Source organism: Felis catus, chromosome A3, assembly GCF_018350175.1.
Source record: "Felis catus isolate Fca126 chromosome A3, F.catus_Fca126_mat1.0, whole genome shotgun sequence".
Lineage (NCBI taxonomy): Eukaryota > Metazoa > Chordata > Mammalia > Carnivora > Felidae > Felis > Felis catus.
Window position 1 is genome coordinate 103,793,225 of NC_058370.1, and position 12,344 is coordinate 103,805,568.

Here is a 12,344-nt window from a genome sequence, read left to right on the forward strand (position 1 = left end):
GTCCAACTCTTGATTTTGGCTCAGGTCATGATCTCACGGTTTGTGAGATCAAGCCCCACATTGGGCTCTGTGCTGACAGCACAGATTCTCTCTCCTTATCTCTCTGCCACTCCCCTGTTTGCTCTCTCTCTCTCTTAAAATAAACGAACATTTAAAAACATTTCAAAAAGAGAGAGATTATTTTAAGGAATTGACTCACATGGTGATGGAGGCTGGCAGGGTGGGTTGGCAGGCTGGAGCCCCAGGAAGAGGTGATGTCACCATTCAACTCTGAAGGCAATCAGTCCTCTGGCAGAATTCCTTCTTATTCCAGGCAGGTCAGTCTTTTGTTCTAGGTCTTTAACTGATTGGATAAGGGCCACCGACATGATGGAGGGCAATCTGTTAGACTCTACGTCCCCCAATGAAAATGTAAATGTCATCTAAAAACGCCCTTGCCGAAACGTCCAGGATGATGTTTGACCAGGTATCTCGGTACTGTGGCCCGACCAAGTTGACACAAAGTCACCATTTTACCAAGTGTGCTAGTGAACCGTACCCACCTAGGGGAGACGTGATCAGAGACTGAAGAATTTTCCCAACGTCTGGATGCACCTATATGGTGCAGCCCATAATGGTTTTGCCAGACAGGAAACGTCAGAAGTCGCGGTGGGCTTCCGCAAACACGAAAGGTGCTTTTCACTTCGTGAGCTGTGTTCCTGTCGGTGGAAGGTTTGTGCATCAGGTGGACTGAGGGAAAGACCGAATTGATTCGGGCACATACAATCAAGACGACTGGCGAGCCTAGTGAGGCTCTCAGAAGAAAGAATAGAAAAGCATAAGGGAGACAAAATTAGGTTTGCCTGATGGCCATTGTTGCCTGAGTAGAAAACGGTATACGAATGAAGACGGCAGTGTGACAAAGGCAGCCTACACAGGAGAAACCCAAAGACAGGAACATGGTAAGTGCTGTTCAGTCACAGATTGCCCCAAACCAGGGGCTATTGGAGAAAACCAAAAATTAACATGCTGTAAGATTATAAATGTAAAAAGAAAAGAAAGAAAGAAAGAAAGAAAGAAAGAAAGAGAAAGAAAGAAAGAAGAAAGAAAGAAAGAAAGAAAGAAAGAAAGAAAGAAAGAAAAAAAGAAAGAAAGAAAGAAAGCCATAATGATCTGCCTTTCTTCACAGGATTATAAAGATATTTAGCAGAACACTAGAAAAAAAAAGGCAAAAGAAAGTCTGACTGCAAAGAAAACTCAGAAAGCCCACTGAAGATGGAACCCAGGATCCAATGCACACTTGGTGATGGTACCTGTCTGTGGACCCTCTTGTGGCCCCCTAACCTTCCCCATCAGCACATCTACAGGTAATGCAAATTGAATAAAAGTGAGGGTAGGAGTCATTTGCCCAAATTCCATTATCTTACATTGTATCTCAGAATTCCTGTTGGTTTTGTTGGAAATATAACCTCCTGCAACGGATCTAGAAAATGCACAAACGGTATTGTGTGTCTGAAAAATGTTCTCATTAACTTTTGATCTTTTGCCCAGTTAAACACTTATTATTATTATTTTTTTAATGCCAGGTCTTTCTTTAAACTGTATCTTGCTTCTTCTCATCATAATAGAAGAAATTTGTCTTCAGCTTTGAGACCTAATTGCTTTGAGGATTTTTTTTTAATACTGAATTTTGTTTCTTACCTTTCGTACCCATTATCTGAAAAATTATGGTTTTAATGCAGATAATTTGGAAGGGATAAAAGCATTATGCCTACTAATTTTCATATTGCTGCCAGTAGAAAAGTCATAAACCATGCCAATTTATTTTGGCAAAAACATTTTTTTTTTAAATGGGCATGTACTTCACAAAAGAGGATATCTAAACGGCCAGTAAGCACATGAAAATGTTCTCAACCTATTATTCATCAGGAAATGTAAGTTAAAACTGAAAATGAGGGGCGCCTGGGTGGCTCAGTCGGTTAAGCGGCCGACTTCAGCTCAGGTCATGATCTTGCAGTCTGTGGGTTCGAGCCCCGCGTCGGGCTCTGTGCTGACCGCTCAGAGCCTGGAGCCTGTTTCGGATTCTGTGTCTCTCTCTCTCTCTCTGACCCTCCCCATTCATGCTCTGTCTCTCTCTGTCTCAAAAATAAATAAACGTTAAAAAAAATAAATTCTTTAAAAACAAAACAAAACAAAACTGAAAATGAAGTTTCACTCCATACCCACTCAAATGACAACGCCAAGGGTTGACAAAGATGTAGAACCAAGAGCAGGTCTCACTGCTGGTAGTAACACAAAATGGCACACTAACACTGGGAATGTTTCTGGCATTTTCTAGGACAATTAAACATTCACCTCCCAAACCAGCAGCAACTTCACTCCTAGGTGTTTCTGTCCAAGAGAAATGATGGCACATATCCAGTAAAATGTTCACAGGTTTCATTTGAAGATAACTAAAGACAAGAACAACCTACAGATCTGACAAAAGTCCATCCAGACACGACCCACTTGTGCTACGGCCCTAAAGCGGAAAACTACTCGGCACCAAAAAACAACAAACTACTGATCACTCAAACTTGGATGAATCTCAAAAACATGATGCCGGGCGAAAAAAACAAAACAAAACAAAACAAAACAAAAAAAACGAAAGAAAACACAAGAAAACTAGACACAAAAAGTACTCAATACCGCAGGGTTCCATTTTTACAAAGTTCAAGAACAGCCAAAACCAACCCCAGGATGGTAGAAATCAGAGATTTCAAACCTCTGGATGGGGGGGTGTTGACTGGAAGGGACGGGAAGGAACCCTCTGTCCCTTCCGGACCTCGATCCAGGTGGTTGTGGAAAGGGGGAATACGTAGGCAAGTTTGTGTGTTTCACTGCATGTAATTTAGACCTCGATTTTAGGAAATGCAGGAATGAAATAAAGGTGGGGGCAGGGAGCCCTGCTTCTTCTACTTTCTACCATGTGTCAGGAGGGGTCTCTGCTGCAGGGGGCTCAGGCTCTAGCAACTTGGAGGTCCAGAGCTGCCTTAGAGCCAAGGCCAGGCTGGTCTTCTCTTCAGCGGAGGGACCAGGGTCTCTCTCCACTTGACGGAGTCGCCCAGCCCCAGCGTGGTGGCTTGCAAGGGATGGCAGTTTCTCCGTACAAAGGGCTGGAAGGCTGCCCCTCCCCTCAGTGCGGCCGCCTCCTTGACCAGCCTCCGCAGGTCTCGGAAACCACAGACAGCACCTAACCAAAGCCCACGGGATTCTCCACGCCTGGCCACAGTTAGAGGACACCAAGTGTGACCTCTCAGGGGGAGAGGCAGGCTTGCTTTGAGATTCTGTACGTGGAGGCAGGATCACCTGTTCCTGCTTGGTCCCCCCGGCGCAGAACCAGGGGTTAGCGGCACTTGGGACAGTTCTGCCCTCTTGGGCTGTTCTGGGCTCTCTTTCTCAGGCGCTAATGCTTTTCTCCCTCAGGGTAAGTCAGGATTCTTCCTCCAAGCGGCAGATGGCTGAGCAAGACAGGCAACGGATGACTCTAGATTCTGCTGCAACCCCTGGGCTCCGGGTTTCTGGACAGTGCGTGTGCGACGCTCAGTCCAGACACGCAGGTGACAGAGCTAGAGCGGAAATCCCAAAGAAGGCAATTAAAATGTGTTAACCAAAACAGGAAACACTGGGGAGATAAACGAGAGTGTATTTGTCTTCAGCCGTGTGATTTCCTCAATACCTTTATTGTTTGGAAGCTCCTACTGTATGTTACTTTATTATTTTTTAAGTAATGTGAACGCTGTTTATTAGTTTAAATTTTAAGAATCAACCTCTCAGCAAAGCTCAGAAGTTCCCCACCCACCCACACCCCCCCGCGCCTTTTTTTTTTTTTTTTAACTGAGGTCTAAACGACCTATCAAGAACACTATTAGTTTCAGGTGTATAACATAATGATTCGATACTTGTCCCTGTTGTAAAATGATCACGAGGAAAACATTTTGTGGACAGTGGTGTGCCGAATTTTATTTTGCAAAGTTACTTTCAAAATGCCCAAGCTTCACTTCTCAACTTTTTCTAAATTCTTGTGTTCTTTCTATACTTGCTTTCGGGGCAAGATGGAAACAAAGCACAAACACTTTGTAACAACGTTGGAGCGTTGGGGTCTTTGCCAGAGGCGAAAAAGGATTCTTATACAGAGATCTTACTTAAACAGAGATGCTGGAACGCCCGGGTGGCTCTGCCAGTTGAGCATCCGACTTCAGCTCGGGTCATGATCTTGGTGGTCATGAGTTCGAGCCCCATGTTGAGCTCTGTGCTGACAGCTCAGAGCCTGGAGCCTGCTTTGGATCCTGTGTCTCCTTCTCTGTCTGTTGCTCCCCTGCTCGCTCGCTCTCAAAAATAAATAAAGACTAAAGGATGTGCACCAAAATGTCAACAGTGGCTAGCTCTGAGTGTTTTATTTCCTTCTTCTTGCTTATATCTATTTTCTAGGTTTGTCTAAGAGGTTTGTGAACGTTTACAAGTTTTTTTTTTAATTGTATTTATTTATTTATTTTTTTTAATTTTTTTTTTCCAACGTTTTTATTTATTTTTGGGACAGAGAGAGACAGAGCATGAACGGGGGAGGGGCAGAGAGAGAGGGAGACACAGAATCGGAAACAGGCTCCAGGCTCTGAGCCATCAGCCCAGAGCCTGACGCGGGGCTCGAACTCCCGGACCGCGAGATCGTGACCTGGCTGAAGTCGGACGCTTAACCGACTGCGCCACCCAGGCGCCCCTGTATTTATTTATTTTTAAATGTTTGTTTATTCTTGAGAGAGTGCAAGCGGGGGAGAGCCACAGAGAGGGGGACAGAAGATGGAAGTGGGCTCGGTGCTGACAGCGGCGAGCGTGATGTGGGGCTCGAACCCACGAACTGCGAGATCATGAGCTGAGCTGAAGTCAGGCGCTCAACTGACTTGAGCCACCCAGGCGCCCCTCTTAGAAGGCTTTTGTTTTTGTTTTTGTTTTTAAAGCTGGCAAGAGACACTGAAGGGGCCAAGAACCCATGGTAAACTGGTGGGTACGTCTAGTCTACACTGCTATGATTTAAAGATCCAGCTTCTCAGGCAGGCAGCCCGCGAGGAGAGCCATTAGCTCCCCTGCCTCCCCCAAGCAGACATGAGAGCGAGACCGCCCTCCTACCGGCTCTAATGATCAACCTCAGCTACTGAGAATATCCTTGATATTTTCACATCCACGTTTTCCTATTTCAATTTCTGGAAAGAAAGCACAAGGCAGGACTCTCATGTTCAGAACAGACACCACAGCAGGCAGTCCACTTAGGCTGGGAGATTAAGGAAACTCCGACTTGCATTTAGGCAGCGTAGACCCCAAACGGGCTAACCCTTTGGCGGCCCTGCAGACGGACATCCTTCCCCTCACGACACAGCTTTCATTTGCGGCACTTGGCACTTGTGACTTGCCGCCGATTTCCGTGAGGCACAGACAGCGGCCTTCCAACGAGTGGGCACGACATGGCACCCTTCATACAACAGCCCCTTGGGCAGTGGCCAGCCCACTCTCCCCGCTCGGTTCTGCCTGCCTTCAGTCTACACCGGAAGGGTGGCCAGGGCCCGAGCAAGAAGGGCTGGAGGTCCAGGGAGCAGGTGGGATGTCAGACAAGCAAGCCTTCACTTTAGCACCTGCACACAGGGTATTAGAGAAGCCTCTGCTGTGTCAGGCTGTGCCTATCAGGGTGTGTATGGAAATGTCCAGCCCCTACTGTTAGTGAGTCACATTGTTGCCAGAGTCCAGACAAACAGGAAAAAGCTCACTACGAGACAACTTCCTCAGGGGTGGGGATTCAGGTTTGTTTTGTTCGCTGCTATCTCTCCAGTGTCTCGAACACTGCCTGGCGGAGAACGGGCGTCCAATACATTAATTCATCACTGGGCGTGTGAATGAATAGAACCGGCTAGTAATCAAAGAGGCACACGTTGCAACAGTTACGTGGCATTATGTGTATACCGAGCTGCCGAAGAGGAACATACTGAAAAATGCACAACCCTGGTGCCGTGTTATGGGATCTGTCTGCGTAAAAATCGTCCTCAAGATGTAGTTTCTAATAGCAAAGAAATGGATGTCAAATAACTTGTGGTTATTGAGGCCTGGAAAGCAGTGTGGCAAAGTGGTAATTTAAAAAAAAAAAAAGCAGGATGTGGGGCGCCTGGGTGGCTCAGTCGGTTAAGCATCCGACTTCAGCTCGGGTCAGGATCTCACGGTTCGTGGGTCTGAGCCCCAGATCGGGCTCTGCACTGAAGGCACAGAGCCCACTTGCAATTCTCTCTCCTTCTCTCTCTCTGCCCCTCCCCCACTCACGCTCTCTGTCTCTCTCAAACAAATAAACTCAAAAAAAAAAAATGTAAGAAGGAGGTTGCATCCTGTGGAGAACCTCTCATTCTTTCGGATTCATCACTAGGTGGTAGCTCTTAACCTCACTGCACATGCAGATTACCTGGAGGGCCTTAAAAATCACGGATCCCTGGCTCCCTCTTCCAGAAATTCTGATTGAACTGGTTCGGCGAACGGCCCAGGGCATTGGAAATTTTATTACAGACACAGCCAGGGTTGAGGTCCACTGTTGTATGGTTATCAGTGGCCGAGATCGATCCTGAAACCTATTCAGATTGAATCCACAGATGGGCATGTTCTCCGCACAAAGACGAGCAGGAATCTGTGCTACGCTTTGCAAAGTTTTGCTGTCTTGCTCTCAGGAAGCAAAGCACAGGGCCAGGGGGCCCAGGAGGTTACGGCTTACCGAGACCCAGCAGGCTGGGTGCAAAGCGTCTACCTACTAGCTCTGCAAACTTGGGCAAGTCGCTCACCCCAATGGGCCTCCCTTTCCCCATCTGAAAATGGGGCGCTGTCACCACGCCAGCCTCGCAGGGTTAGTCAGGATGTGACGAGTCAACGTAGGGAGAGGTAGACACCTCGGGAAACGGGAACGCAGCTGTTCTCCGAGATCGTGTGGGCACGCACAAGAGTACTGACACAACAGAGCTGGGCCTCCATTCTGACCGCCCTTCCTGGATGGGATCGAGAGCCGCACACCCGTGGCTTATCTATTAATGAATGAGAAGCCTCCTGAATCAGTGGGTCTGTAATTTGCGGAATGCAGGAAATGGAGACAATGGAAAAAGGGCGCACGTCGAGGTGAAACTCTCCCGAGATCTCCACCTTCAGAGGTAATTCAAGTATATTTAAGCAAGAATCGAAGCCCATCCTCAGATGAGAACCTGACCGGTTTAAGAGCAAAAGGGTCTCTTTCAGAGCGCGGAGGAGCAAAGACGGGAAGATTTCTGGGACCCGTCCAAGGAGAGGAGGGCCCCAGACTCCACACAATGTAGGGAAATTGTCAGGGGGCCAGGATGCTGACCTCAGGTATATTCCTGGATCTGCATGTCTTGAGATAGATACTCTTCGATCCTTCTGACACTGGAAAAAATACACGAAGAACTGACACCAGGGTGCACGGAGCCACGACTAGAGTGAGCTTCTTGTTGTCCCTCGAGGGCCCCGACATTCACCCCTCCGGTAAGTCATTCCAGGGAAAAGGAATGACTTTTCCTTTGGCCGTTTAAACTGAAGAGCAAAAAAGTAAACATGTTACATTTTAGGAAATGCATGATGGCGGCTGGCTTCATAGACGCTCATTTCTTCCTCCGTCCTAGAGCTGGGCTGACATTTCACAGCTGACAAAGTTAACCAGAGAATCACATCCCTGTCTCCAGTTTGGCCTGGAAGGGATCTGGCCTCTGACGTTGTAAGTGCGGCTGACACTCCATGAGGCTTCTTGCTTCCTGGTTCGGCCATGGAAGTGGCTGTAGGTCAAGGCCACACCAAGGAGACCAAGGTGGGCAGCCCACCCTGCCTTGGCTACCAGCCTCTCCGCCTTTGCTGTGGCCAGGGTACTGCAAGCAATCACGAGGTCGTGTTGAGTTCTGTCTTGTGTTTTAAAACGAAACCAGACCAAAAAAAAAAAAAAAAATATCTGTGTTGTTGTTTTTTTTTTTTAATTTTAAAATATGTGTGTAGTAACCATAGAAACCTTCTTTTGCATTCACTAGTGTTTTGGAAAAAATCCCTCCTGTGGGTCTGTCTGGCTTATGTTGTCTCCATAGAATTGTGGGCTCCCAGGGGAAGGGATCTGTGTCTCAGAGGGGAGTCTGAGGAAGGTTCCAGACTTGTCCATGCAGGTGAGGTCAAGGCTCTAGCTTCGTTAACCTGGGGAACCCACAGGAGGTAAAAAAATAAAGACACCCCATCCCCCCAACCCTGCTTTGGAGATCTTGTAAGCTGAGGGTCTGGTATAGTAACTCATTTCATCCTGGTCACAAGGCTCTGGGCTCACTACAATCATTAGCTCCATTTTATAGATGAAGAAACCGAGGCACAGGGTGGCGAAATACCATGCCAAGGTGCCACAGCTACTGAACGTACAGGAACAGGACTGTGGACCCAGCTTGTGGGGCATCGGAGCCCACAGTCATGTGCCAGGCTGCGAAGGGGGGGACCCAGGGGCTCCCTAGCCTGGCTGGCCCAGCATTCCCCAGGAGATCTGACATGTAGATGCTCACCCCCACCTATCCCCCTCCACACCTGCTGAATCAGGCTCCTGGGGGAATTTGAGTTCCAGAAATCTGCATTTTAATTCTCTAGGTGATTCAACGTGGTGAGACCGCAGAAAGGTATCGGGTTAAAACCAGATGCTGCTTCCTGAACGGACCTGCCTGGTCTCACTTCTGGACACAGACAAGTTCCTGGAAAGGCCTGGGTATAAAGCAATTGTGGCCTGAGAAGCAACGCCTAAAGATTAGAAGCTTCACTCCCTCGGTGGAGCTGCTTCTGGAAAGGAGCCCTCCGGCAGCTGCATCTAAAGCCAGAGCTCCGCAGCCAGACATCTTGGTCGCAGGGGACTTAGCTCTTCCTTTCAACACACTTGGAGTGAGCCTTTCCTATGGGGCAGGCCAACCAGCTTGGTCCCTGCTCCGGGAGCTCCTGGCACCACGCCCAGCACGGGGTGGGGGAGGACCCGGGGCCCAGCAGCTCGCTGCTGACGCCGAAAACATCCAGGACACGTCAGTGACCCAGCCGAGCCTGGCTGAACTCATGCACAGAGCGCGGACGATGGTAATAATAACGCCCGCCCGCCTTATAAAGTGGCAGGGACACCGGCCGTTTTGTCATCGACGACAGTCAGGCTCCATGTGCCGAGTGTTTTGCTGACATTCTTTCATTTCACCCACTCCGTGGTCCTGAGGGCCAGAGATTAGCATGCCCATTTTATGGAGGAGGCGAATGCGCAAATGCAGACCTGAGATCGCACCTGAGTCTGCAGCCCGCAGAGCATTTTCACTGTGTAGACGGAAGAGTAAAGATGAGGAACACAGCGGTAACGGTATTGGAGCCTGCCTGTGGGACCCAAGGCTGGGGGCAGAGGCCCGTGGACTCCAGATTGAATACCCTTGAGGCCTGGGTGGGAGGGGGAAGTCACTGCAGGCTGTATGTATTGCTTACTTCAGCAGTCAGTGCCTTCGATGATCGAGGGAGAGAGAATAAAAATTTAAAAAAAAAAAAATTCATGTTTATTTTCAAGACAGAGACACAGAGTGCAAGCAGGGGACAGGCAGAGAGAGACAGAGAGACAGAATCCCAATCAGGCTCCACGTTCGACACAGAGTTTGAAGCGGGGCTCAATCCCACGACTGTGAGATCATGACCTGAGCCGAAATCAAGAGTTGGATGCTCGACCGAGCCACCCAGCCGCTCCTAAAATGGGGTCATGTCATTTTATTTATTTATTTACTTATTTATTTATTTATTTTAATGTTTATTTATTTTTGAGACAGAGAGAGACACAGCATGAGCAGGGAAGGGGCAGAGAGAGAGGGAGACACAGAATGCGAAGCAGGCTCCAGGCTCTGAGCTGTCAGCACAGAGCCCGACGCGGGGCTCGAACTCATGGACCGCGAGATCGTGACCTGAGCTGAAGTCGGACGCTTAACCGACTGAGCCACCCAGGCGCCCCTGGGATCATTTTAAAAGGTAATACATATGGAGTTCTTAGCATCTTGTCTGACACACGGTGTCAGGATAAGTTACTGTTATCACTGTTATTATTTTTATCATCACGAGCCTTCTAAGTGGTGATGCTGTGTGTCATTACCATAACACCTGATTGACAGGGTGGAAATCAGACTGACTCCTCCCCTCCCCACTTTTCAGATGAGGAAAAAGGAAGATCCAAGGAGCAAATAGATTTGTCCAGCCAGCCCAGCTCCAGAGCCCGAGCCGTGGGTGGGAAGCAATGTTCTGCCCCTCCCAGTGTGCCTGCCTCTTCATTGTTCCCCTCGGGAAGAGCCCCCAAGCCTTTCCTTATGGGTACAGCCTCAGCTGAATGGACTCCAAACTGTCCATTAAAACGCACTGCCGCTTTATGGTTTGTTTGGTCCTAAAGACATAAAATCCGAGCCTATCAAACAGAAGTCGCGCTTAGCCATGCCATCTTGAGGGGTAAATTCCATCATTATCTATGCTCTTCAGCCCCCACAAAGAACACCGAGTTCCCTGTGGAGCTGGACACATGTTCCAAAGATTGGCCTTTGGTACCACTCCCCCCTTCAGCCACAGGCCCAGTCACGAGGCAAGCGAGGTGGGGGGTCAGATAGGGGGGGGAAGAGCCCAGAGATCCTGCTCACCATTCGGGCACCTTGGGGAAATTTTTAAACTTCTCTGCTGGATCTTCTTATCCTCAGCTGTACGATGGACTTCATGATGGGAGCCTCCTCACTGGCTTGTGACAAGCAGTAATCAAATGATCTCTCTCTCTCTCTCTCTCTGTCAAAAATAAATAACAACTAACATTTAAAAAAGGGGGGGGGGCACCTGAGTGGCTCAGTCAGTTAAGTGTCCTACTTCAGCTCAGGTCATGATCTCGAGGTCCATGAGGTGGAGACCAACGTCGGGCTCTGTGCTGACAGCTCGGAGCCCGGAGCCTGCTTCCGATTCTGTGTCTCCCTCTCCCTCTGCCCCTTCCCAGCTTGTGCCCTCTCTCTCTCTCTCTCAAAAATAAATAAAAAATTAACATTAGAAAAAAAGAAGGAATCAAATGATATGATCAAGCATCTAACCCAGTGCCTGGCCTCTGAGAAGGGCGCGACGTATTGTAGCCAATAGAGGGAAGTTGTATTGTCTTCTGGGAGTCCGGACCGCATCTCCGAGGCGGCCCAAGCTGGGCCTGGCCCGGGTTCTGGAGAGACCAGGCTGGAGGCTGGGGGGAGGGGTGGGGGGTGGGCTGAGAGTGGAGGCAGGGCTGTGGACACGAGTCGGGAAAGAAATGCCTACCTCTTTGCATGACAAAATTGCATGACAAAAAGCCTAGCTCACAGAGAGGTCAGCTGTCATAATTGGTCACTTTCTCCTCTCCACCTCTCCTCGCCCCCCAGGTCAGGTGTGGCCGTGCGATTGCTTCAGCCTATGAAATGGAAGCAGCAGCAACAGGCAGCATTGCAGGTGGATGCTTCGAAGAGTTGGTGCCACACTCCCTTCCTCACACCATAGTGACCGCAGGTGGTAAACGCTCCGTCAGCGCGTGTCCTCGAATGAGGACGATGCGGGGGGAGCACAGCCTCCCCCAAACCACGGTGGGCCTGCTAGTATGAAGCACGTGCGTGCCCGCCGCCCAGGGTGAAGTCGCGGAGTGCTGGGGTTTGCTTGTTACTGCACTACAAGCAAACTCACCCTGAGAAGCTGGTGAGACCGATCCAGTGCGTGCGGGAGAAGAGCAAAATCCCGAGACAACAGATGGTAGAGATAGGCTTGTGCAACGGCGGGGGCTCAGGAAGGGCTGGGCGGGGGCTCCCGGGAGGGGCACCGGGGCTGGGCCTTGAAGGCTTAGCAGGATCTGAAGCATGCTGATGAATGGATCAGACCTGCTGGAAGTAGCCGTGGAGGGGGGTGCAGGTGGGAGACAGGAGTGGACTAGGAGAGAGAACAGTGGGATTGTCGGGCAGCATCTAGGGCCGATGTGAAGACCGAGACGAAGACTTTACAGCAAGGCAGCCAGCCCTGCTGTGCGATTATCTCCAAAACCAGTCAACAGCTCTGGTGCGGCCCGAGAAGGCGGAGGGGAGGGTTCATCCGGGGCTGGGATTTTGCCAGGGGCGGTGACAAAAGAGAGACAGGCAGAGTGGCTGAAGGAATTCACACTGGGGGCACAAGCCCAGGAGCAGAGGCTGGACGGGGAGGAAAGAGAAGCCAGGAGGAGGCCTGTGGTGGGGGTGGAGGCTCAGTGCATTCAGATTCCCAGCGAAGCCACGGAACGGGCAACAGGAGCTTGAGCTGCA

The 12,344-nt window shown here is 49.6% G+C and overlaps 1 long non-coding RNA gene across 1 annotated transcript; it reads right to left on the reverse strand.

The window, feature by feature from the left end:
- Nucleotides 1-2,587: 2,587 nt before the first annotated feature.
- On the reverse strand, nucleotides 2,588-11,268 carry LOC123384537. The gene is made up of 3 exons (XR_006595764.1): nucleotides 11,130-11,268; nucleotides 10,698-10,836; nucleotides 2,588-3,587 (listed from the first exon to the last, which is right to left on the reverse strand). It is a non-coding gene; the product is annotated as an uncharacterized LOC123384537 (long non-coding RNA).
- Between the last annotated feature and the right edge of the window lie 1,076 nt (nucleotides 11,269-12,344).